Genomic DNA, 24490 nt, shown 5'->3' with positions numbered 1-24490 from the left:
CCACTGTCCTCTGACAGGTGAGGAACCGTGGTGAATGAGCAGGGAGGGGATCTGGTAGACTTGGCCTCAACGTGCTTGTTTATGACACCACACAATACAGAGAGTGTTTTGTTTTATTTTTGTAAACAGTATGTTCCTTCTTTGCTTTATATTATCTTTTGAATTGGTAACCATTCACATGGTTCACAATGTAAAAAGTTCCAAAGCAGTATATAATGGAAAGTAAATCCTTCTTCCTCCCCTCTCCCCCAGGCCCCACTTCTAGAGGCACCGGCTATAACCAGTTTCCTCTATAACCTCCCAGAGGCATTCTTCACCCATGAAGCAAAGGACATGGTGCCATTTAACTCTGGACTCGGTTACCAACAAGTGACCTGGCCTTCCCCTTTCTCTTCCTGAGTCACAGTTTCTGTCCACAAACTGGGCTAACACGGGCCCACTTTGCAGAACTGCTGATAATTCAAACAAGGCACCAAACACAGTACTTGGTGTAAAACAGGTGCTCAGGAAGTGATGGCGACTCCTTTTTTTCCATTTGGGGTGAAATTCACATAAAATTAACCAATTCGATGTATACCATTTAGTGGCATTTAGTACACTCACAACATTGTACAAACCACTGCCTTTATTTCCGCCACACTTTCACTTGGTGGTAAGGTTCCCAGACCAGGAGTCAGCTACAGGATTTCAAGGTCTATCAAAGCCAGGGCCAGCAACCATTAACTGAAGATCTGCTTGGTGCCACGTTCTGGGCTAGCAGCCTTTTGTGTGCTATGCGGTGAGAGGCACCAGTCGGTGTTGGGTGAATGACAAATGCAGCAACGGGTGATGCTAGGACATTCACAGAAATCCTTAAAAAAAGAAGCACTGTCTCTCCACTCAAACACACCAGTGTTGTCTTTTCCCTCTGCATCCTCGCAGATCCCATCCTTGTGCAGACCCGTGTTTAAGGTAAGTTGGACCACAACGTGCACAGACAATTTTGTCTCCTGCTGCTTTCAGGCATCATTCCATCACACTCCTTCCCCCGGCTGGTAGGGAAGGTACATGCTCGTGTCCTTATGATATCTAAGGCTGTGTGATAAGACAGGACTTGTCCTCTACTGAAGAGAGAGAGACCCCTGGGCCGACCCAGTATCCTGGTGCAGTCTCTCCCCCTCTCCAGGGCACTGACCAAGGCCCCCCTGCCATTGCAGCTGTTAGTGCTCTGGTTCCCCTGGCTTCCAGGCCCTGGGTCTGATGCTGAGCACTCACATATCTTCCTAGCCTCTGCGGTTATCCTGCCGGCCTCAGCCATGCCTGCTGACTGGCCCCGGGACACGTAGACACAGGGCTGCCAGCCATCTATCATCGACCAAGAACCCTTGGTGGTCCAGGCACACAGCACTAGCTATTCCACATCATCATTACAACCTTCCTCCAAGGCAGCTTTTCGCCTCACCAGTGCGGACAAGAGATAGCTGAGGCTCAGAGAGGGTGGGTGACTCCTCACTCGTTGCACAGCTATTTATATGCCAGTCCTATTCCAGGCACTGGGGATACAATGGTGGACAAGGTGGACACGGTCCCTGCTCAATGGTGATCAAAAGAGGCTGAAGCCGCTCTGAACCCAGGTCTGTTGACCCCAAAGCTCCCACCCTTCTAGGGCAGAGGACAGAAGAGCTGTCTCCATCTACCTGGGCAGGGCCCTCTTCTAGCCAGACAGGTGGCGATTCCACAGGGCAAACGCCTGGGCTGGGCCGGCACAGTCAGCTCCCTTCAACTGTGGCTTCCATGACCTGTTTTGAAATGGGTCTGACCTCAGTTCCACCCTGGGTCCCACCTTGGGTTCTACAACCAGATGGATGCCAGGGTGGCCCAGAACACATGCCAGGCAGCTGAGACAGAAGAGCGGGCTGCTTTATTCCCTAGGTTATGGCCGGGAAGGACCCAGGGAGAAAGAAGGGAAGGGCCCACTTTGAAAGGATTCATCCCACAAACATTTACTAAGCTGCTGCTTTGTGTGCCACTCCCCACCCTCGAGGACTCACACACAGACAGAGCCACATGCCAAGAACCAGAGAGAGCTCGCCAAGTGCCCTCTGAGCCGAGCTGGCCAGGCTCTACTTTGGAGAACTTGGGGAGCTAATCAGACAGGCAGGACCTGTTCCTCCTTCAGAGGCCTCTTCGCAGGGACCCCCAGCTACATGGGCCAGAAGGCTTAGAGTCGTCTTGGACGCCTGGCCTGCATCTAACTGGTCGCAAAGTTCTGTCAGTTCTAGCTCCCGAGTCTCTCTCCATCTATCTCTTCCCTTCTCATCATACCCTCTGCCATGCCCCCCCGCCTTCCAGATCATGGCCTGAGCTTCCTCCCTGCCTCCTGCCTTGTTCCTCCCAACCTATTCTATTCTGTCCCAGAGTGAACTTTCTGAAACCTGAAAATGACTGGGTCCCACCCGTGCCCCAAGCCTTCAAAGGCTCCCTAGCGGTGACTCCAAACCCTCAGCCTGGCCTACATGCCCTCCTACAATAACAATATTTTAACTTCCCAAGTGCCCACTATACACCACAGAACACCAAGTCCCTGCTTATGTGGAGAGTGAGGTTTAATCCTTGCAAGTCTGAAAGGGGGACATCATTGCCCTCATTGAACCAATGGGGAAACTGAGGCTTACGGAGGCCAGTACCTTGAAAAGGCCGCACAGCTGTGAGGGGAGGAGCGACCACTGTAACCACAGCCCAGGTCCCTAACGCTGCCGCACTGCCTGCATCCCTCATCATAGGGCCAGAGCTCTGCTTCCTGGGAAGTGTTCTTCTGGACTACTGGGCAGTCTGCTCTCTCCTCCCAGACCCCAGGGTCCCTAGCTCCACCAGCAGTTCCCCAGTCGGATCCCCTTCTGATCCCTGCAAATGATGGACTCCTCTCTTCTCCTAGGGGAGACCGTCAAGGTATTAGAGGGTTTACGGTAATTTGAGGACGGCAAGCACATGGTTAGTGGGGCAGCTGGGATATTTATGGGTAAGAGAGAACTCCATACCAGGGACTTGGGGTGGGTGCAGAAGGAACCCTGGAGCCCGAGTCTGATGCAGACCTGAGCAGAGGTGGCAAGTTCTTTAGCCCCCGGTGCAGAGCCATTCGGAGGATGCAAGCGTTTTTAAAACTTTTTTGGGGAGAGGCGAGAGGAACAGTCTAAACAGGAAGAGGGAAAGGAAGAGGAGGAAGAGGCAGAAGAGACACAAGGCTTATCTTAGCAATTCAAGTAGAAGAAAGGTGTGGGGAACCTTCTGAGGCCACCTGCCCGGACAAGCACTGGCCCTGTGCCCTCCAACCATCACCTGCAACTCCCTTCAGGTCTGGCATACATGGAGGACGGGGAGAGTTCTAGGACTTCCTTAAGAAAGATTTCCACGGAGTAGGCGTGCTCGTTAAAGGAAGAAATTTAAACCCACAGAGATCTGGGGATATTTGTTTTGTTTTTGTTTTTAACCACAAAAGTAACTCAGCTCGCTATTTTAAGAAGCTGAGTGTATTTAAGAAATCAAAACGCTGACAATGGTTACCAGTTACCGAGAGACTGATAACTGCCTTCCCACTTCTGAGCGGTTGCCAGGAACCTCCAAAGCCTCTTGGGAGCAGCTGTGCTCTGGTTCCCCAGCTCCAAGTGAGCAGGCCCTGCAAACCTCTCCTGTCAGTGGGCTGCGGTAGTGCTGTCTGGGGCCAGCAGGCCTGTGGTTTTGGATCACTGGGCATCTGTATGTTGTTTGTCCTCTCCATGTTGGGTTTGGGGCAGGCACCACCTCCCCAGAAGGCTTACTCTGCTTGACATGATGGCAAGACCCACCTGCCCCTCAGAGAATCAGGGTTGGGTTCTGGAGTTGAACGGGCCTGGCCTCACCTCTAACTCAGGCACCTTGGGCAAGGATCCAACTCCTTCAAGTCTCAGGTTTCTCATCCACAAAACTGAGCTAAGATTGCCTACCTCACAGTGTGCTGTGACTTTTCAGAGACAACGTACGTGCACTAGCAGGTAAAGGGCAGGCGCTGAGTAACTGTCGGGTACCGTGACTGTGACTTGGGCCAAGAGCAGGAAAGAGTAGCCCCCAAAGACACACCAGGCCTAGCCACACTCTAGGCAGCGGGGCCCCTGGTCCTGGCCCACTCATCCCCAGCTGTGACTCAGAATCCCTGGCAAGACAGCCCATCCTCTCTACCATAGGGAAGGCTCTGCTCCCTGGCCAGTCCCCATCTTCCCACTGCTTTGGAAGACGCCGCTTCTGCAGATACTCAGCGGCACCACAGTTGGCATCATGGTTGTGAGCAACACTGACCATCTACTTCCCTAGTCAGCCTTCTGGGAAGCAGTCTAGAGTCTTCTCCCTGTATACTCAAATAGTTGCCAAGTCCTGTGGATTCCAGCTCTGAACATATCTCAAAGTTGTCCCGGGCTCTGTTATCACTGGACAGCCCTGGTTTGGGCCCTATCACCTCCCCTAGGCCAGGACTATCACCTCCACCCTTGGCTGCTTCTCTTCAAACATAAACCTAGTTAATGTTCTTCTCTGCCTAAAAATTGTCCACACATAATAAAATCTATTAAGAAAACATTTTGCATCCCACTTTGGAGAGTGGCATCTGGGGTCTTAAACGCTAGCAAGCTGCCATCTAAGATGCATCAATTGGTCTCAACCAACCTGGAGCAAGAAAGAATGAAGAACACCAAAGACACAAGGTAATTATAAGCCTAAGAGACAGAAAGGACCACATAAACCAGAGATTACATCAGTCTGAGACCAGAAGAACTAGATGGTGCCTGGCCACAACCGATGACTGCCCTGACAGGGAACACAACAGACAGTCCCTGAGGGAGCAGGAGAGCAGTGGGATGCAGACCCCCAAATTCTCGTAAAAAGACCAGATTTAATGGTCAGACTGGGACTAGAAGGACCCTGGAGGTCATGGTCCCCAGACCTGTTAGCCCAAGACAGGAACCGTTCCCAAAGTGAACTCTTCAGACAGGGATTAGACTGGAATATGGGATGGAAAATGATACTGGTGAAGAACAAGCTTCTTGGATCAAGTAGACACATGAGACTCTGTTGGCATCTTCTATCTGCAGAGGAGATGAGAGGGCAGAGGGGGCCAGAAGCTGCCCAAATGGACATAAGGAGAGAGAGCGGAGGGAAGAACTATGCTATCTCATTAGAGGGAGAGAGCAATCAGGAGTGTATGGCAAGGTGTATGTAAATTTTTGTATGAGAGACTAACCTGATTTGTAAACTTTCACTTAAAGCACAATAAAAATTAATTAAAAAAAAAAATTGTCCACAGCTTCCTGTTGTGTGAGGGTTAAAAACCTGAATGCTTGGGGACAGAGAGGGACATTCGTGACTGACCTCAGCCACAATCAGCTCTGCCACCCCCCGCCCCCCGGGGCCTTTACTTGCCTTGTTCTTCTACGCTGTGACTTCTGCCTGGAATGCCTCTCTTCTGTTCAGTCAGGCGTCCATTCCACAAACACCACCACCACACGCACCTACATGGCATTTAGTGAGAACTAAGCAGTTCGCGCCGACTCAGTGACCCCTCACCGTGACCGTAAGAGAGATGCTGAATAAACTGAGGCACAGAGTGGCCAGCGACTTGCCCACAGTCACACAGTTTGTAAGTTGTAGACAAGAGATTCAAACCCAAAGAGGTCTGGCTCCCATGCCCCTATTTTTTTTTAATTGTTGTAACCCAACATTTGCCAGTTTAACATTTTTCACATGTACAACTTAGTGACATCAATTACATTAATCATGTTGTTAGGTGCTCGCGAGTCGTTTCCGACTCACAGCGACCCTATGCACAACAGAATGAAACATTGCCCAGTCCTGGGCCATCCTTAACAATCGTTGTTATGCTTGAGCTCATTGTTGCAGCCACTGTGTCAATCCACCTCATTGAGGGTCTTCCTCTTTTCCGCTGACCCTGTACTCTGCCAAGCATGATGTCCTTCTCCAGGGACTGATCCCTCCTGACAGCATGTCCACAGCGTGTAAGATGCAGTCTCACCATGCTTGCCTCTAAGGAGCATTCTGGCTGCACTTCTTCCAAGACAGATTTGTTCATTCTTTTGGCAGTCCATGGTATATTCAATATTCTTTGCCAACACCACAATTCAAAGGCATCAACTCTTCTTTGGTCTTCCTTATTCATTGTCCAGCTTTCATATCCATATGATGCGATTGAAAATACCATGGCTTGGGTCAGGCGCACCTTAGTCTTCAGGGTGACATCTTTGCTCTTCAACACTTTCAAGAGGTCCTTTGCAGCAGATTTACCCAATGCAACGTGTCTTTTGATTTCTTGACTGCCGCTTCCATGGCTGTTGATTGTGGATCCAAGTAAAATGAAATCCTTGACAACTTCAATCTTTTCTCCATTTATCTTGATGTTGCTCATTGGTCCAGTTGTGAGGATTTTTGTTTTCTTTATGTTGAGATGCAATCCATATTGAAGACTGTGGTCTTTGATCTTCACTAGTAAGCGCTTCAAGTCCTCTTCACTTTCAGCAAGTAAGGTTGTGTCATCTGCATAACGCAGGTTGTTAATGAGTCTTCCTCCCATCCTGAAGGCCTGTTCTTCTTCATATAGTCCAGCTTCTTGTATTATTTGTTCAGCATACAGATTAAATAGGTATGGTGAAAGAATACTACCCTGACGCACACCTTTCCTGACTTTAAACCAATCAGTATCCCCTTGTTTTATCTGAACAACTGCCTCTTGATCTATGTAAAGGTTCCTCATGAGCACGATTAAGTATTCTGGAATTCCCATTCTTTGCAATGGTATCCATAGTTTGTTATGATCCACACAGTCGAATGCCTTAGCATAGTCAATAAAACACAGGTAAACACCCTTCTGGTATTCTCTGCTTTCAGCCAGGATCCATCTGACATCAGCAATGATATCCCTGGTTCCACATTCTCTTCTGAAACTGGCCTGAATCTCTGGCAGTTCCCTGTAGATATAGTGCTGCAGCTGTTTTTGAATGATCTTCAGCAAAATTTTGCTTGCACGTGATATTAATGATATTGTTCTGTAATTTCCACATTCGGTTGGATCACCTTTCCTGGGAATAGGCATAAATATGGATCTCTTCCAGTCAGTTGGCCAGGAAGCTGTCTTCCATATTCCTTGGCATAGACGAATGAGCACCTCCAGTGCTGCATCTGTTTGTTGAAACATCTCAATTGATATTCCGTCAATTCCTGGAGGCTTGTTTTTCGCCAATGCCTTCAGAGCAGCTTGGATTTCTTCCTTCAGTACCATCAGTTCTTGATCATATGCCGCCTCTTGAAATGGTTGAATAGTGACTAGTTCTTTTTGGTATAATGACTCTGTATGTTCCTTCCACCTTCTTTTGATGCTTCCTGAATCGTTTAATATTTTCCCCATGGAATCCTTCACTCTTGCAACTCGAGGCTTGAATTTTTTCTTCAGTTCTTTCAGCTTGAGAAACACCGAGCATGTTCTTCTCTTTTGGTATTCCATCTCCAGCTCTTTGCACATGTCATTATAATACTTTACTTTGTCTTCTTGAGACACCCTTTGAAATCTTCTGTTCAGTTCTTTTACTTCATCAATTCTTCCTTTTGCTTTAGCTGCTCGACGCTCAAGGGCAAGTTTCAGAGTCTCCTCTGACGTCCTTCTTGGTCTTTTCTTTCTTTCCCGTCTTTTCAGTGACCTCTTGCTTTCTTCATGGATGATGTCCTTGATATCATTCCATAGCTCATCTGGTCTTCGGTCACTAGTGTTCAATGCGTCAAATCTATTCTTCAGGCGGTCTCTAAATTCAGGTGGGATATCCTCAAGGTCATATTTTGGCTCTCATGGGCTTGCTCTGATTTTCTTCAGTTTCAGCTTGAACTTACTTATGAACAATTGATGGTCTATTCCACAGTCGGCCCCTGGCCTTGTTCTGACTGATGATATTGAGCTTTTCCATCATCTCTTTCTACAGATGTAGTCAATTTGATTTCTGTGTGTTCCATCTGGCGAGGTCCACGTGTATAGTCACTGTTTATGTTGGTGAAGGAAGGTATTTGCAATGAAGAAGTCATTGGTCTTGCAAAATTCTATCATTCGATCTCCAGCATTGTTTCTATCACCAAGGCCATATTTTCTAACTACTGATCGTTCTTTGTTTCCAACTTTCACATTCCAATCGCCAGTAATTATCAATGCATCTCGATTGCAATGTTCAATCAATTTCAGACTGCAGCAGCTGATAAAAATCTTCTATTTCTTCACCTTTGGCCCTAGTGGTTGGTGAGTAAATTTGAATAATAGTCGTATTAACTGGTCTTCTTGTAGGCGTACGGATATTATCCTATCGCTGACAGCGTTGTCTTCAGGACATTAATCATATTGTGCAACTATAATCATCACTGCCAAATTTTCCACGACCTGTATAGAGAAACTCAGTGCTTCCTAAACTCCCCTCCCCCCAACCCGCCCCGGTAGCTACTAGTAAACTTTGGTCTCTATACATTTGCTTAACCTAGATATTTCACGTGAGTGAGATCATACAATGTTTGTCCCCATATCCCTAGTCTTAACCATCCTATTACACACCTCTGAAACACACTCAACACAGTCTGGGCCCTGGGAAGACATCAGTGAACAAAACCAAGAAGGTCCTGCCCTCAGGAAGTTTACAGTCCACTGGGAGGCCACAACTGACACGACATAAGGCCAAAGTGCCATGACAGAAAGGACCAGGAGCTGAGACAGTACAAGAAGTGTTGGGGTTTGGATATGTCGATATACAAGAAATGAGTTGACTAAGTCCTGCTTGTCTTTTAAGGCCCCATCCCAGTGTCAGCTCCTCAGTGTCACCTCCTTCCAGGCAGACTGTGTCACTCCTCATACTGTATGGTGACAATAACATGGTGAATAACAGTGACAGAATGACCCCCATCCACTGAGCATCAATTAAGCGTCAGCTTTTTTTTTTTATGTGCTGGATGTTTGGTGTACACCGTCTCCTTTTACCGTCCACAGGCCCCTCAGGTGTGTGTGAGTGAGACAGCTGATGTGCACACGGGTTAGCGGCAGGAAGTGGACGCCTTTACTTGCCTAGGGTCGACTCGGAGCTCCTGGAGGGCACAACTGTTTTCTATTAATCTGTACCCCACAAGAAGGTACCTGGGTGGTACAAATGGTTTGCACTTGGCTGCTAACCAAGAGGTTGGTGGCTCAAACCCACCCAGTGGCACCACAGAAGAAAGGCCTGGCAAACTGCTTCTACAAAGATTACAGTCAAGAAAGCCCTACAGAACTACACAACTACGAAGAATAATGAGGGGTCCGAGAAACATCCTAGAACATGGATGAATCTGGGTAAAATAAGCCAATCACAAAAAGACAACAATTGTATGGTCCCACTTTATAAATAGTCAAGAATACAGAGACATGCAGAAAGCAAAGTTCTTTGTTGATTACCAGGGATGGGAGGGAGACGGAGGGGAAATCACTTTCTCGATAAAAAAAAATTTATTACTTTGGTGATGGGAAAGGCAATCCCAAATACGGGTGCAATCGGCACAACCTGATCAAGTAAGTAAAGACAGTAAGAAGTACACAAGAAAAAGGGACAATTTCGGTAAATGCTGGAACATATGCAATTTTGCAACAACAGTAAAAACAACTAAAAAATACGCATGTAGTTGTATGGTAGATAGGGATGTGTATACATGCATAGGAAGACATACGCGAGGAAGTGCATGTGCACGTATAGATGTGTCTGCAGGCCTGGGTACGTACACGTTCGCCTGTGCTACATATACATCCACATACGTAACAAACCACATGGGGGCACAGTCTCCAGGCTTCCTAGACATATCCAAACAACTCTGGGGTTGGTTTACTGGATCAAAAGTCTTGGGAACATAGCCTCGGGGGACATCTTAGTCAACTGGCATAACACAGCTCACAAAGATAATGTTCTACGTCTGAGTTTGGTGAGTAGTGTCTGCGGTCTTAAAAGCTTGTGAGCAGCCATTGAAACTACAACTATTGGTCTCTACTTGTATGGAGCAAAAGAGAATGAAGGAAATCAAAGGCTCAAAGAAGACACTAGTCCATGGGACTAACAGCCCACATGACCCACAACCTCTTCAAATCTGAGACCAAAAGAACTAGATGGCGCCCGGCTACCACTACCGATAGTTCTGACCAGGGACACAATAGAAGGTCCCGAATAGAATGCGAAAAAAATGTAGAACAAAGCTCCAAAAAAACCAAACCAAACCCAGTGCCGTTGAGTCAATTCCAACTCACAGCAACCCTATAGCTCAGATTCCTAAAAAAGGCCAGACCTAGTGGACTGATAGAGACCAGAGCAACTCCTGAGACTATCAACCTAAGATACCCTTTGAACTTGGAATTGAAGCTATTTCTGCAGGTCACCTTTCAGCCAAATAATAGATTGCCTTATAAAATAAACAATATGACCTGTGAGTAATGTGCTCCCTTAAACAATTAACTATATGAGACCAAATGGTCAACAGTTACTCAAAAGCAAAGATAAGAAGGCAAGGAGGGAAAGGAATGCAAGATCAATGGAAAGAGAACAAACAGAATGGAAAGTAGAAATTATAACCAGTGGCACGGAACAATTCGTATAAAAATTATTAAGGACAAACCAAATTTGCTGTGTAAATTTTCACCTAAAACACAACAAAATATTATTTAAAGAAAGAAAACCCTGTGGAGCTCGGTTCTACCCAGTTGCACAGGGAGTCACCATGAGTTGGAATTGACTTAATGGTAACTGGTTTCAGTACCCGACCAGGGCCTACCCTCTGGCAGGACAGACAGTAGAGGCTCATTAAATGTTTGTGCAATGACTGAGCCTCCAGACTGTTCCAATTCACTGCTGAGTACCTGTCCTCTGCCCCCATATTCCCCTCCTCCTAGTAAAAATGGACAATATTTATTGTATTTCATTGATTCTAAGTACCCCTTCCCCTTTTCGACTCTGATATTGGGTTGTATCTTACAAACCACGGCCTGGCAGAGTTTAACTGTCAGTGTTTTTTCTTTTTACGCTCTGTGGTGTTTTTGATTTGGTGAATTATGGTTTGCAAATAGTAAGATATTGTTTTAAAGGCCAATGTCAACTATGGCAGACCTATGACTAAGTCAAGGGCAGGGTTTACTCACTAGTGATAAACAATAGGGGTTAGCTGACAACGATAAAGAAAAGAATGATACCCACGAGGCACAGAAGGAGACCTGATGCAAAGTAATGACAGGTTCCCGTAGGCCCTTCGAGAACCTCCTTCTATGGGCATGCTGCCCCATCCAGGGCTCATGCACAGCAATTTTCTTTGTACACCAAACCTATTTCATGCTATATTTCCATTATAAAAGTTATCTACTCATTTCATTCTAAGAGTAATGACACTTCAGAAAATATAGAAAGGTCAGAAAGACGAAAAAACAATGCTCACAATTTTACTACTCAAACGAATCTGTTAACCCTTGTGGAGATTTCCTTCTCGTCTTTACTGTTTTGGTGCTTAAAAAAATAAATCTGTATAGTTGGTATTATTTTTCAGGTGTGTAATGGTATTGTAGTTATGGCTTTTTTCTTTTTTTAATAAGAATCCTTATTCTATATTTGTTAGAGACACAGTGAAATATTTATGAATTATATAATATGATGTTTGGGATTTGCAGCAATGCTCCTTCATTTACTTCTCCTTTCCCCATGATCCATCCACCCAAGTATCTTCTCATTCCATCCCTCATCTACCTTCACCCCATCTATCCCATCCCCATCTAGTCCCCTACCCGCCCATCCTTGTAATTGCCTTCTATACGCCTTCTTCCCCACCCATCTATTCCCCCTTCCACCCACCTCCACGCTCCCATCAGCGTTCTCTGAGCAGCTCTTGTTTGTGCGGCCCTATGCCAGGTGCTAGAGGGGCAAAGATGAAGAAGATATACTTGCTGCTCTGGAGGTGGGTCTAAATTAGAAAGGAAGTCATGCCTTGACAGACATTTTCAGTACAAAATGCCAGGTGATAAAACTGAAGTAGGTTCAGGGTGCTGTGGGGATGGAGGCGAGGGGGCAAACAGCTGCCCAGGGAACCGAGAAGGTATCAGCGAGGAGGCAACACATCTGAGCTGAACACAGAAGCATGAGTTGCTAGGTTGTAGAGGGTGGATGAAGGATGGTCTGGAAGAGGAACAGCATTTGCTAACTGGATGAATCAATGATGTGAAGGCTTAGGATTAAGAATGATGTGATGGGAAGAGAGATAAGAGGGGTGTGAGGGTCAGTCTTAGGGATTATGACCTATGGGGAGGAAGAAAAGTCAGTCCTGAGAGTGGAACCAATAGCCTGAGGGAAGGATAATGGTCCTGAGGAGGGATGGGAGGCAACCAGAAGAGAAAGAAGAGGCTGAGGCAGAAGGACATGATGTCAAGGGCTCAGGACAGAAAAATCAGCAATGCTGGAAAGAGGGACTCAGGCACAAAGCCATACTAACACCTACAGTGACAGACACTGCATAGCCTACCCAACAGCCATTCCTCTTCTTCTTCCATACCAAAAGCAGCAATCCCATTCTCCTTGTCAGTATCTGGCCTAGAGGTGGGCAAGCGATCCAGTTCTGATCAATGAGAAGTAAGGGGATGTCTGCTGGGGCAATGGTGGGGGGAAGAGGGCTTCCCTTCTGGGACAGATGTATGGCTCAGGGAGAAGAAACTCCTTCTTTTCTCCCTTTTGGGAAGCTAGTATGAGAGCACGGTACCTGGCACTTGAGACTATGAGGTGACAAACTTGAAGACAAAAAGTCAACATGCTGAAGACAGAGAAGTAAAGATCTTGGGTGTTTTAAAGACACTGCTGAGCTGCCAAACCAACCTTCAGCCTGAAACTACCAAACTTCAGCCTTCTCGTTAGGTGCACAAAATGCACTGTCACGGTGGTTTCAGCCTCTCTTGGCTGGGTTTCCTGTTATTTGCAGCTGAAAGTATCCTTGACAGATACTCTTCTTTGGTCCAGCTGTACTGGCTTTCTCATGAGACTGCTGTGCTCTGGACCACCACTGCACGGAACCAGCATTCCACTGGGGCTGCTCTGAAGCTTGGTCCAGCCCAGCTTTCTACTTCCCTCTTATCACGAGCTCAGGGATTCCTGGCCTCTCCCCCACCCTGCCACACTCCTTCACGCTTCTGTGCTCTTGAACGTGGGTCCTTCTTCCACAAATATGCTCCTCCCCTCTTTCTGCACCTTAAACATGCTCTTACACCCAGCTCAAAGGTCAGGCCTGCTCCTTCTGCTCACTGAGCCAATAATAGCATTTCACATATGCCAAAACTGTAAGCTTTGTCTAGTGGAGTTGTTAAAATAACTCTATAGTATTGTTTTGTTTTTTTTTTTTGCTTTCCTAAAAGGTTTTGCTCTTCTTAAAACAGAGACAACAAGACAGCTGGTGCCTGTACCCAGGTGTCTTGCCATGAGGTGACAAGCACAAGGATGAAGCCAATATCCTAAGGGTCCAGCGAATGAGTTGCTGTCCAGTTGACTGGGACTCATGATGACTCCATGTGTGTCTGAGCAGACCTGTGCTGCAGAGAGTTTTTGAAGGCTGATGTTTTGGAAGTAAATCACCAAGTTTTTCTTCTGCGGTGCCTCTGGGTGGGCTCAAACCTCTAACCTTTCGTTAGCAGCTGAAATGTTAATCATTTGCACCACCCAAGGCTCTATGCTAAGGGTAGGGGAGCAGAAATATGGAAAGAGCCATTACTGCACAAATCCATTCTGGAAGGACAGTGATGTCACCAAAAGGAAATGCAGGGGGTCCCTCTCAATTCTAAGGGGAAGCAGTGAGGTGGAAAAGTTTGGAGCATGGGATCCGGGCACAGAGAAATCTCATTTCAAGTTCTGACTTGAGCACTCATTTGCTGTGCAACTCTGGGTGAGTTTCTTAACCTCTCTGTGCCTCAGTTCTTCCTCTGCAGAACAGGGATAATGGAAGCACTCATCTTTCTGGGCTGAGTAAGGTGGAGAGAAAATGCATTTCAAGGACGTTTTAGTCTACCCAGCACATGGCAAGCACCGAAGCAAATCCTACTCATTACAAAAACATCACCTAAATAATGAGCACTCCATTGTTTGAAAATTCCAAACACTCCCATAAAACAGATTATTTTATATTTTCCTTTTTTAAATTGTGATTTAGGTGAAAGCTTACAGAACAAATTAGTTCCTCATTAAATAGTCAATACACAAATTGCTTTGTGACATCAGCTGCCAACCCTGCAATGTGTCAACACTCTCCCCTTCTCTACCCCAGGTTCCCCGTTTCCATTTGCCTAGATTTCCTGTCTCTTCCTGCCTTCTCGTCTTTGCTTTTAGGCTGGTGTGCCCATTAGTCTCATATACATGATTGAACTATGAAGCACGTCCCTCACGTGTGTTACTGTTGGCCCTATAGACCATAAAATATATTTTTAAATCACATACATGCAAAAGCCATTTTTTCCAGCCAGTAAATTGTCTTGAAGCCTATTTTCCAAATGAGCAATTCTTCCCAGACCTAGGATGGAAAGTTCCATCAGTTTCCTAAGTAGCTAAGCCACCCTTCCTCAAAACCTTGGCTGCCTCTCTCTGTCATTCTTTAACCACAGGCCACAAGGGTAACCCTAAAATACCTTACAGAAACCATTACTTCCGCAACCCGCAATTTTAAAGTTGATGTTTAACTAACTATAGTATGCAAGTGAAGAATATTTCAGTTAGGAGGAGCACCTTTAAAAACTATACAGGCAGGAGGGGACAAGGTTGTAAAAGCAGGGGCTCGAAGTGGCTGGCTGAGGTGTAACATGTTTGTTTTTTTCCCTTTCATTCGTGGTTCCCCTCTCCCCCCTCCACACACAAAGCACCCTGTATTTCAGAGAAATATACTGGTTCCCATTGTTATTAGGTGCCACGGAGTCAATTTCGACTCATAGTGACCCCATGTGATACAGTAGAACTGCCCCATAGGACTTTCCTGGTTATAATCATTATAGAAGCAGATGGCCAGGTCCTTCTCCCGGGGAGCTGCTGGGTGGGATGGAACCACCATTTTGGTTAGTAGCCAAGTGGGTAACCGCACCACCAGGGCTCCTTCATTTGTAAGTGTTAAAGATGTTACTGACAGGGTGGTGGAGGGTGGAAAAGGAGCTTATAGTGTATCAACCGGAGACCCTGGTGGTATAGTGGTTAAGTGCTACAGCTGCTAACCAAAAAGGTTGGCAGTTCGAATCCACCAGGTGCTCCCTGGACACTCCCTGGGGCAGTTCTACTCTGTCCTGTAGGGTCACTGTGAGTTGGAATCGACTCAACGGCAGTGGGTTTGGTTATTGGATCAATGTGAACAAGCTCAAATTGAACAGCTGCCTCTTCTGTCCTGAAATTCGCCTGGTCTCAGCCTCCTGCTCTGACCCTACTTCAGGCTGCTTATGTCAGTTTGAAGGAACCCTGGTGGCGTACTGGTTAAGTGCAGTTAAGTGCTCAGCTGCTAACCGAAAGGTCGGTGGTTCGAACCCTGTCATATGGGGTCACTATGAATTGAGAATTGACTTGACGGCACCTAACAAGAACTCAGCGTAAGCAAATGTGGTACCAGGGATCATGCTAAGTGGGCTCATGAGCACATGTAGCAACATTTCTATAGTTACATATTTATCTTAATGTAGACTAGAAAAAAAACGAGGTAGCTCATCAAAGCCATCATCTCATGGATATAATTATATAAGATTAGGTCAAATTAAAAAAAGTAAGTTAATCAAAGGACACCAAAAAAACCAAACCCTTTGCCGTTGAGTCAATTCTGACTCACAGCGACCCTACAGGACAGAGTAGAGCTGCCTATAGAGTTCTCAAGGAGCACCTGGTGGTTTTGAACTGTCAACCTGTTGGTTAGCAGTCATCGCACTTAACCACCACACCACCAGGGTTTCCAATTAACCGAAAAGTCGACAGTTCGAATCCACCAGCTTTACTGTAAGAGGTGCCTTACTGCCAGCATCACAATTAAAGGAAAGCACCATGAAAATAATAACAAAGGTGGCACGTGGGCAGACAGAAATCACGAAGTTGGCACATGAAGGTCAAAAGCCTGGAAAACGATGGCCTAGATAGAGACCTCCTTGGTAAGAAGGCAAAGAGTTAACTTGTCCTGAATCCCCCTGCTTCTTGGGGGTGGGGGGCAGCGGCAGGGTGATGGCCCAAGCTAATTAAAAGACTGTGAAGGCTTTTATTTTTTTCCCCCTAAAACCAGAAGAGCGGAAATCCAGGACTTTACTCTTATTTCTTTGTGCTCAGGGAGAGAACAAAACCTATTCACCAGTTCCAGCCCTAGGGTCGGGCAAAGGCCTTAATTCCCCAGTAAGAATCAGCCCCACCCCACAGCCTGAAACCTGACCTGTCTGTGAATACCAGTGACTGCACATTCCCTGGTGACACAAAGACCAACACAAAGGCAGTGCTGGAGTCACAGACCTGGGCTGGCACCTTGGCTCTGCCACTAACTGATACTGTGCCCCGGCAATAATGATAATACCAGTGAGTAATCACAACAGCTAACAATTATGGACACTTCCTATGCAGCAGATGCCAGGCCAAGTGCTTCACAACACATCAACACAACAACCTCACAACACAAGAGACCTCTCCGAGAGGTATTACTATTATCCTAAATAAAAAAAAAAAATTATTTTTTATTTTTTTTATTTTACAGACAAGGAAACTGAACAACAGAGAGGTTAAGTGACCTGCTCCAGGTAACAAAGCTGGGGAAGGCTCAACCTGGGTTTAGACCATGAATCTGACTCAAGAGTGTTTTTTTTTTTAATAATTTTATTAATTTTGTTGTTTTTGCTGAGCATATACAAAGCAAAACATACACGAATTCAACAGTTGCGACATGTATCATTTGGTGACACTGATTACATTCTTTGAGCTGTGCAACCATTCTCACCCTTTTTTCTGAGTTGTTCCTCCCCAATGAACACAAATTCACTGCCCCCCGAGGTTCCTGTTGTCAATTTGACCCCCTGTATAGATAGTTCTTAAAACAGCATAATGCTCAAGGCAGACATTTCTGCTAATTAAGCTTAACGACTGTTTGGTTTTAAGAAGATCTGAGAGAATATTTTTGGTTTAAGGTTTAAAGATCATCTCAGAGCAATAGCTTCAGGGGTTCGTCCAACCTTCATGGCTCCAGGATGTGTCGAGTCCATGAGAATTCGAAATTCTGTTCTGTGTTTTCCCCCTTCTGATCAGGATTCTTCTACAGAATCTTTGATCAAAATGTTCAGTAATGGTAGCCGGGCACTATCCAGTTCTGGTCTCATGGCAAAGGAGGCAGTTATTCATGGAGGCAAGTAGTCACACATTCCATATCCTCGTCCTATCCTTGACTCTCCCTCTTCTGTTGTTCCAGCCAAATAGAGACTAACTATGCCTTGGATGAACACTTGCAAGCTTTGAAGAGCCCAGGCACTGCACATCAAACTAGGAGGCAGAACAGAAGCACTAAACATGTTATTACGCCAATTAACTGGATGTGCCATGAAACCACGACCCTAAACCTCCAAATCAAGAAACCAAAACCCATGAGTTTTTGTTGTACGTAAGCAGCCTCAACAGCTACCAAGAGTGTATTTTTTTAAAAAGTTTTTTATTGCACTTTAGATGAAGGTTTACAGAGCAAACTAGCTTCTCATTAAACAATTAATACACATACTGTTTTGTGGCATTGGTTGCCAGCCCCACGACATGTCAACCCTCGCCTCTTCTCGACCTCAGGTTCCCCATTACCGCTTTCCCGTCCCCTCCTGCCTTCTCATCCTTACCCCTGGGCTGGTAAGCCCCTTTAGTCTTGTTTTGTTTTATAGGCCTGTCTAATCTTTTTTTTTTTTAATCTTTAGCTGAAGGGTGAACTTCAGGAGTGATTTCATCACTGAGCTATAAGGGTATCTGGGGGCCATACCCTTGGGGCTTTTCATTTCTCCAGTCTGTCACACCAGTAACTGTTTCCTCTTTTTTTTTGTGTGAGTTAGAATTTTGTTCTACACTTTTTCCCGGCTCTGTCCAGGACCCTCTATTGTGATCTCTGCCAGAGCGGTCAGTGGTGGTAGCCGGGCACCATCTAGATGCGTTGGACTCAGTCAACTGGAAGCTGTGATAGTTGTGGTCCCTTAGTTCTTTGAATTAATCTTTCCCTGTGTTTTTGGTTTTCTTCATTCTCCCTTGTTCCAGACGGTGTGAGACGAGTGGAGTATCTTCAATGGCTGTTCACAAGCTTTTGTTGTTGTTGTTGTTGTTGTTAGGTACCGTCAAGTCGGTTCTGACTCATAGCGACCCTATGCTCAACAGAATGAAACACTGCCCGGTCCTGAGCCATCCTTACAATCATTGTTATGCTTGAGCTCATTTTTGCAGCCACTGTGCCAATCCACCTCGTTGAGGGCCTTCCTCTTTTCCGCTGACCTTGTAGTCTGCGAAGCATGATGTCCTTCTCCAGGGACTGATCCCTCGTGACAACATGTCCAAAGTATGTAAGACACAGTCTCACCATCCTTGGTTCTAAGGAGCATTCCGGTTGTGCTTCTTCTAAAACAGATTTGTTGGTTCTTTTGGCAGTCCACGGTATATTCGATATTCTTCGCCAACACCACAATTCAAAGGCGTCAACTCTTCTTCGGTCTTCCTTATTCATTGTCCAGCTTTCACATGCATATGATGCAACTGAAAATACCATGGCTTGGGTCGGGCGCACCTTAGTCTTCAAGGTGACATCTTTGCTATTCAGCACTTTCAAGAGGTCCTTTGCAGCAGATTTACCCAATGCAATGCGTCTTTTGATTTCTTGACTGCTGCTTCCATGGCTGTTGATTGTGGACCCAAGTAAAATGAAATCCTTGACAACTTCAATCTTTTCTCCATTTATCATGATGTTGCTCATTGGTCCAGTTGTGAGGATTTTTGTTTTCTTTATGTTGAGATGCAATCCATACTCAAGGCTGTGGTCTTTGATTTTCATTAGTAAGCGCTTCGAGTCCTCTTCACTTTCAGCAAGCAAGGTTGTGTCATCTGCATAACGCAGGTTGTTAATGAGTCTTCCTCCAATCCTGATGGCCCGTTCTTCTTCATATAGTCCAGCTTCTCGGATTATTTGTTCAGCATACAGATTAAATAGGTATGGTGAAAGAATACAACCCTGACGCACACCTTTCCTGACTTTAAACCAATCAGTATCCCCTTGTTTTGTCTGAACAACTGCCTCTTGATCTGTGTAAAGGTTCCTCATGAGCACAATTAAGTGTTCTGGAATTCCCATTCTTTGCAATGGTATCCATAGTTTGTTATGATCCACACAGTCAAATGCCTTTGCATAGTCAATAAAACACAGGTAAACATCCTTCTGGTATTCTCTGCTTTCAGCCAGGATCCATCTGACATCAGCAATGATATCCCTGGTTCCACATTCTCTTCTGAAACTGGCCTGAATCTCTGGCAGTTCCCTGTAGATACAGTGCTGCAGCTGTTTTTGAATGATCTTCAGCAAAATTTTGCTTGCACGTGATATTAATGATATTGTTCTGTAATTTCCACATTCGGTTGGATCACCTTTCCTGGGAATAGGCATAAATATGGATCTCTTCCAGTCAGTTGGCCAGGAAGCTGTCTTCCATATTCCTTGGCATAGACGAGTGAGCACCTCCAGTGCTGCATCTGTTTGTTGAAACATCTCAGTTGATATTTTATCAATTCCTGGAGGCTTGTTTTTCGCCAATGCCTTCAGAGCAGCTTGGATTTCTTCCTTCAGTACCATCAGTTCCTGATCATATGCCACCTCTTGAAATGGTTGAATAGCGACTAGTTCTTTTTGGTATAATGACTCTGTGTGTTCCTTCCACCTTCTTTTGATGCTTCCTGCATCGTTTAGTATTTTCCCCATGGAATCCTTCACTCTTGCAACTTGAGGCTTGAATTTTTTCTTCAGTTCTTTCAGCTTGAGAAACACTGAGCATGTTCTTCTCTTTTGGTTTTCCATGTCGTTCTTTGTACTTGTCATTATGATACTTTACTTTGTCTTCTCAAGAGGCCCTTTGAAATCTTCTGTTCAGTTCTTTTACTTCATCAGTTCTTCCTTTTGCTTTAGCTGCTCGACGCTCAAGAGCAAGTTTCAGAGTCTCCTCTGACATTCATCTTGGTCTTTTCTTTCTTTCCTGTCTTTTCAGTGACCTCTTGCTTTCTCCATGGATGATGTCCTTGATGTCACTCCACAACTCGTCTGGTCTTCGGTCACTAGTGTTCAATGTGTCAAATCTATTCTTGAGATGGTCTCTAAATTCAGGTGGGATATACTCAAGGTCATATTTTGGCTCTCGTGGACTTGCTCTGATTTTCTTCAGTTTCAGCTCGAACTTGCTTATGAACAATTGATGGTCTGTTCCACAGTCGGCCCCTGGCCTTGTTCTGACTGATGATATCGAGCTTTTCCATCATCTCTTTCTACAGATGTAGTCAATTTGATCTCTGTGTGTTCCAACTGGTGAGGTCCATGTGTATAGTCACTGTTTATGTTGGCGAAGGAAGGTATTTGCAATGAAGAAGTCGTTGGTCTTGCAAAATTCTATCATTCAATCTCCGGCATTGTTTCTATCACCAATGTCATATTTTCCAACTACTGATCGTTCTTTATTTCCAACTCTTGCATTCCAATCACCAGTAATTATCAATGCATCTTGATTGCATGTTCGATCAATTTCAGACTGCAGCAGCTGATAAAAATCTTCTATTTCTTCATCTTTGGCCCTAGTGGTTGATGCGTAAATTTGAATAATAGTCGTATCAGCTGGTCTTCCTTGTAGGCGTATGGATATTATCCTATCACTGACAGCGTTATATTTCAGAATAGATCTTGAAACGTTCTTTTTGACGATGAATGCAACACCATTCCTCTTCAAGTTGTCATTCATTCCCAGCATAGTAGACTATATGATTGTCCAATTCAAAATGTCCAATACCAGTCTATTTCAGCTCACGAATGCCTAGGATATTGATGTTTATGTGTTAAATTTCATTTTTGACAATTTCCAATTTTCCTAGATTCATACTTCGTACATTCCAGGTTCTGATTATTAATGGATGTTTTCAGCTGTTTCTTCTCATTTCACAAGCTCTTAAGACCCCAGAAAAAGGCACACTCTTGACGCCTCACTGACAGCGAACTACTACGTGGCTCACATACAGAAAGCCCTTTCTGGACATTATCCCCTATCATTCTATGAGCAAGACTTGAACTATAGCCCAAAAGTTATGGATTAGGAAACCAAAGCATCAAGACATGAGGGCTCCCCAGGCCACACTGCTATTAGTGGTAGAGATTCTGGCTCAGGAGCCCAGAGTTAGAGCACCCTCAAGCACCCCAGGTATGCGTGCTCTGAGACCCCACTTCAAGGAGCACTGCCCTCCATCATTCTGCTCTGGCTAGCTATGAGGTCAGCACACTATGACCGACATGCCAGATTCAGTCTGCTGCCTGTTTCTGCATGGTCTACAAAGTAAGAACACTCTTTACATTTTTAAATGGTAGAAAAAAAATCAAATGAAGAGTAATGTTTCATGACATCTGAAAATTACATGAAATTCAAATTTCAGTATCCACAAATAAAGTTTTATTGGAATACAGCCACGCCCACTTGTTTACATATTATCTATGGCTGATTTTTTTCAACAATTCAATGGTTTTTAATATATTTTCAGAATTCTGCAACCATCACCACAATCAAGTTTAGAACGTTTTCACCACCCCCAAAAGAAATCTCATACCCGTTAGCAGTCTTTCCTCATTTCCCCCAACCTGCCCTCTTATCGTTTGAGAGTTCCTGGAGACCTATGTGTGTCAGAGTAAAACTCGCCCCATAGGGTTTTCAATAGCTGATTTTTCAGGTAGCAGGTCGCCAGACTCTATGGCTGATTTTGTGCCATAACAGCAGAGCTGAGTAGTTAAAAACTGTATGGCTCGCAAAGCCAAAAATATTTACTGTCTGGTCCTTACAGATGAAGTTTACTGGTCTAGTTCATCCTGCCAGCCAGTGCAGGAATCCCCCTCATAGCATCCCTCCCCTCTGGCCTCAGCCTTCACACCCCCAGTGATGGGGAGCTCGCTACCAAACAAAGCAGCACGGTGCATCTTTGAAAAGCCCTAGAGATAGTTATTTATACTGGCATTGAACTCTTTCTCCCTGTGACATCACACTCTGCCCCTTGAGCCATTCTATCACTCCTCCACAAAAGCCATCAGTTTCTTTCTTCTCTAGTATCAATCCTTCCCTGTCCGCATCCGTCATCTCAATTGTTCCTCACCCATGCTGGGGGAAGTACAGAGAGAATGGTATCCTCTCCCAGTTACAGATAAGGGGATGATGGACATTGGAGAGGAAAGGTGATACAGTTAGAGTAGTGCCGGGAACCAGGTCTCCTGCCTCCCAGCCCAGTGTCCCTGCAACAGTAACACCTGAGTGTCCAGTTTGGTTTCCAGCCCATTACTCCGAAAATGGCACTCCAGTGGGCCTGAGGTGGTCTCTCATTTCCATTGTTCCTGCCTCTGTGGCTCCCCTAGCTCAGCCTTTGTGGATCTGAGGACCGTTCTCACTGACTTTTCCACCTCCCCTCCACCCCAGCGCTTGGTCTTAGGCACTGAGCTCTTCTTCCTTCACATCCGGCTATCACTTCCCACCCCAACTCCTACAAGCTGGTCCCAAGTGACTGCCCATATTTACAGTCTCTGGTCCTTGCAGCTTGCTTTCATGAGTCAGATGGGATTCTGTCTCAAAGCTCTAGGGATGAGCTGACAGCCAGAAATAAGAAATGGGATTCTTTGTGGTCTCCTGACATCTCTCTATAAAATGTAGCCAGTAAGATTTGTCCTCAGATAATACTAGGAAAGAGCTTTGAAGTCCTTGGAAGAAGAGGGTCATGTACATACCATCTCGTAAAATTATCTGGAATCCTTTCAGCCACAGGCTGTGGCCCTTGAAAGTTCCCCTACTAACAGAGAAGGGTGAGTGACCCGGCTATTTGCACAGACCCATGTGTATGTCATAATCTAGAAAGCTACTCCGTGGGTAGAACAGCAACTGTGAACCTTGGTGGGTTGAACTAATGTAAATTCAAAATAAGCACTGATGGGCCAGAAGCAGAGTGGTGAGGGTGCAAGAGAGGACTCGGGCTCTGCAAGTGGACAAGCCTGAGTCTGGAGTCCAACTCTGTCGCTGATGGGCTGTGAAGCTCCGGGAAGTAGTACCTTCCCTCAGACTTACCTTTGGTGAAATGGGTAAAAATAGTAAAACATCAGATTAAAAGCTAGTGCCTAACACTAGCATAATATGTGGTACATGATACTTGCTTATGAATGTGACTTTCCTACCCCCCTTTCCCTTCTACTGTGCCAGGCACATGCTAGTTGCTGGGGTTTGAATAAATCAGGTGCAGTTCCTGCTCTCGAGAAGCCCAGTCTAGCTGTGGAGACAGCTGCACACAGCCAGTAACAGAAAGGGATGGGGCTACACTGACGTGATGATGGTGGGAACAATGAAAATGGCGATGACCATGAAGATGGCCACACAAGAGTGAATGTTTATTGCACACTGTGCTGTGCCAGGCGCTCTCCAGGGATGATTCCACTTCGTTTTCACAACCGCCCTGGGAGGTAGTTATTATCATCCTTCTACAGGGGAAGAAAGGAGCCCTGGTGGTGCAGTGGTTAACGCACTGAACTGTGAACCGAAAGGTCAGCGGTTCGAGCCCACTATCCGTTTCACAGAAGATAGATGTGGCAGTCTGCTTTCATAAAGATTACAGCTTTGGAAACCCTATGGGGGCAGTTCTACTCTGTCCTAGGGTCACTATGAGTCCGAATCGACTAGATGGTGATGGGTTTTTTTTACAGGGCAGGACGCCGAGGCTCAGAAACTACAGTCATCCAGTCAGGAAACCAGAGCAACTAGGATGATGGGAGTACAAAAGAGGCAATGGTTGTACATCACCCCGAGACCAGAAGAACTAGATGGTGCCTGGCTACAATCGATGACTGCCCTGACAGGGAACACAACAGAGAACCCCTGAGGGAGCAGGAGAGCAGTGGGATGCAGATCCCAAATTCTCGTAAAAAGACCAGGCTTAATGGTCTGAGACTGGAGGGACTCCGGTGGTTATGGCCCCCAGACCTTCTGTTGGCCTAAGACAGGAACCATTCCCGAAGCCAACTCTTCAGACAGGGATTGGACTGGACAATGGGTTGGAGAGGGATGCTGATGAGGAATGAGCTTCTTGGATCAGGTGGACACTTGAGACTATGTTGGCATCTCCTGCCTGGAGGGGAGATGAGAGGGTAGAGGGGGTTAGAAGCTCGTGAAATGGACAGGAAAAGAGAGAGTGGAGGGAGGGAG

General features: G+C 45.7%; 1 protein-coding gene across 5 annotated transcripts in view; it reads right to left on the bottom strand.

Moving 5' to 3' along the window:
* The window catches only part of TOM1 (target of myb1 membrane trafficking protein), a 58213-nt gene that overhangs the window by 29838 nt on the left and 3885 nt on the right, over positions 1-24490 (bottom strand). The window lies entirely within an intron of this gene.

This window comes from Elephas maximus, chromosome 4 (assembly GCF_024166365.1).
Source record: "Elephas maximus indicus isolate mEleMax1 chromosome 4, mEleMax1 primary haplotype, whole genome shotgun sequence".
NCBI classification, from domain to species: Eukaryota; Metazoa; Chordata; class Mammalia; order Proboscidea; family Elephantidae; genus Elephas; species Elephas maximus.
This window is presented reverse-complemented; position numbering and strand designations above follow the sequence as displayed.